A 3509-nucleotide genomic window follows, 5' to 3' on the forward strand; every position below is an offset into this window, starting at 1 on the left:
CAAGATCAAAAGCTTCTGCACAGCAAAGGAAACAGTCAACAAAACAAAAAGGCAACCCACGGAATGGGAGAAGATATTTGCAAATGACAGTACAGACAAAAGGTTGATATCTATAAAGAACTCTTCAAACTCAACACACAAAACATATAATCATATCAAAAAATGGGCAGAAGATATGAACAGACACTTCTCCAATGAAGACATACAAATGGCTATCAGACACATGAAAAAACAATTATAAATAACAGGCAGTTAGTATAAGAAGCAGTCAGTCAAGGGGCACTCATGATGATCAAAACTTTGTGTCAAAGACTCATCAGAAGCCCTTCCCACTACCAAGACCTCATCCATATGATTTATGATTCAATCAAACCAGTGTAGAATCTGGATATCTCTATTATTTTAAGGTTTCCCATGTGATTCTGTTGGAAATCCTTATTCTCTGGATTTATAAGAGATATTTTTAAGATGATTTCGTCCCAAACTGCTGCTTTATAGGTAAGATCAGTAGGATCAAGAAAGTTGTCTAATCTAGCTATTATTGACTCAAATGAGACTAAAACTGTAACTCCTTACTTCACATCTTGTGTCCTTAATTTTGGTTTTTGAATGCAAGTGTGGATATTCAAACCTAGAATTTGGCCAGAATAGGTCTAAGCCTTTTAGGGTTTTCTTCCTGATTATGTTTCTGGATTGTTTTCATTTAAGCGCTCCTCAAAGATAAGATCTTTTGTTTATTTTTTTTTATCGTTCATTTACTAATACCTAGAATAGGGATTGGCACACAGTGAATATATATTCTGAATGACTAGAAAAATACACAAGTTAATGAATGACTAGTCTTGCGATGTATGACCATGGCTCTAACGTAGCTTCTAGGCCCTGCCCTTCTCCTTTGGCCCTTACTTTCCCTATCTATAAAATGAAGGCGTAATCACGGTGGATCCTAAGGGTCTTTCCAAATATGGCATTCTAATGAAGATGGAACCTGTGAAGTTTTTAGTGTGGTGTATCTGGAAACATTAGTCAGAAGGAGAAGCTTCTGTATCAGAGAAAAGAATTGTATCAGATACAGGAAGTACTAATAAATCCATTTAAATATATAAAGTTATAAAATTATAACCCACAGCTGGATAAGGTAAGAGATCTGAGGTATGATATGAGGGCTTGTAAAACTTATAACTTTATATTGAGATATTGAAAATAAAAAGATGCACTACTGGAGCTTATTGTGAATGTGGTCTGATTGGTGATAGAGCACTTGTCCATCTGATAGAGAGGAAGGGCACTTCACTTTTGCCACGCCTTGTAGCCTAGGAATAGGGTGAATCAAGAGCACTTCAAGGGTCCCCTCCAAGCATACACAAGTCCCAACAAAGCTGAACCAGGACAGACATCATGCTGGTTGCTTAGATAACAGATTCCCTTGCTGCTATAACAAGAAAAGCCATGGACAGATGACGAAAACAATAATCAAAGGGACAAGAGATGTGGTTTGAATAAAATCCACCTGTGAAGAAGGTTCAAGGAGGTATTTGGGAGGGTTCATGCTGCAGAAGATGAGATCACAAATGGAGCAAAATTGAGTTTGGTTTACAGGATAACAGTGCATCACATGTTCAAGAATATCTAATATGAGATATCCCAAGCTTTTTTCCTGCTGGAGTGGTCATTGACACTGCCAGTAGATTGAGTTCATTAAGCCAGGTTGTCCCACCTGTTCTGTCTGCTAACAGAATTCTGTATAAGTCTCAGAATCATTCTCAATTCTGTTCTCAAAGTGACTGCAGTGAATATATGGAATAAAATTGATTTGTCATTCTTGTCCTCCCTGCCCAACGGTTGGGGATTGCTTGTTATGGATTCTCTCTTAACTTATAGGAGAATAGATTGAAGGTAACATGGGGCAGCATCTCAGCCATTCTCAATGTGATGGCCTTGTGAACATTGGTTCAGACTCTAGAGAGAATCTACCTTTCAGCTCTGTGTTTTGGCCTTTCTTGGACCAGGAATGGCAGATGGTCAGCTTAAGGAAACAGGCTGGATACATGACCTCTGGAGAAATGAGAGTCAAAATAGATGTTGTCCAAATGGTGGTTATCTGGCTTGCCAAGAAACAAAACAGGTCTTCTAACACCAACATCCTGGATTTTTGATGGAGTGGCTTTGAGCCTATAATAAAGGCAGAGCTGGGTTCGAATTTTGCATTTGCTGCTTGATAATTAGTTTACACTAAGCAGGTTTCTTAAACATTGCAAACCATAATTTCTTCATTGGTAAAGCAAGAGCACTAGTACCCACATTAAAGATTCTTACAAACAATTACATTTGTTATAAACAAATAAGTGAATTGAGAGATGAAAAAAGGTTGGCACAGAGTAGAACACATTTTAAGTACTTATTAAACGGCAGTTGTCACTGATATTCTTGGTACATTTCTGTAATAACTTTGATTTAGGGGACAATTTTCCTTTTCTGTCATCTTATTGCATTACTTATTGAGATGAGCTGAATACCATACTGAAAAATTTCATTTACTAATTATTTTAATTGTTTTTATCCTCAGTTACTCCTGAATCTATGGTTATCCTCTAACACATTTGAGGTTTAAAAACTACCAAAACAGAGGAGGAGTCAAGATGGCAGAGAAGTAGAGGACTGAGACTACTTCAGGTAGCAGGAGATCAGCTAGATAGCTTATGTAAAGATTGCAAACACCTACAAATCCAACGGGAGATTGAAGAGAAGAAGAACAGCAATTCTAGAAACAGAAAACCAACCACTTTCTGAAAGGCAGGACTGGCAGAGAAGTAAATCAAAAGCGACGGGAAGATAGACTGTGGGGGGAGGGGCCGGCTCCTGGCAAGCGGCGGAGCAACAGAGCACAAATTCAGGACTTTTAAAAGTCTGTTCCGCTGAGGGACATTCCTCCAGAGGCTTAACCGGGGTGAAGCCCACATGGGGTCAGCGTGGCCTCAGGTCCTGCAGGGTCACAGAAGGATCAGGGGTGTCTGAGTGTTGCAGAGCTTGCAGGTATTAGAATGGGGAAGCCGGCTACAGAGACAGAGCCAAGGAGTGAGCTCACAGCTCGGGGTTACCTTGAACAGTTAGCAGGCTCAGTCAGCTCGGAGCATGGCTGGAGGCCAGGGTGACAGGAGCAATTGGGCGCTGTTCCCTGAGGGTACACTGAGGAGTGGGGCCCTGGGCTCTCGGCTCCTCCCGGCCAGAGACCTGGAGGCCGCCATCTTCATTCCCGCTCTCTGGAACTCTACGGAAAGCGCTCAGGGAACAAAAGCTCCCAAAGGCAAACCCGAGCGGATTACTTAGCCCGGCCCCTGGTAAGGGCGGTACAATTCCACCTCGGGCAAAGACACTTGAGAATCACTACAACAGGCGCCTCCCCCAGAAGATCAACAAGAAATCCAGCCAGGACCAAGTTCACCTACCAAGGAGTACAGTTTCAATACCAAGAAGAGCAGCAGAATTCCAGAGGAGGAGAAAGCAAAGCA

The sequence above is a fragment of the Enhydra lutris genome, unplaced genomic scaffold (genome assembly GCF_002288905.1).
Source record: "Enhydra lutris kenyoni isolate GAN:26980312 unplaced genomic scaffold, ASM228890v2 scaffoldscaffold6, whole genome shotgun sequence".
NCBI lineage: Eukaryota > Metazoa > Chordata > Mammalia > Carnivora > Mustelidae > Enhydra > Enhydra lutris.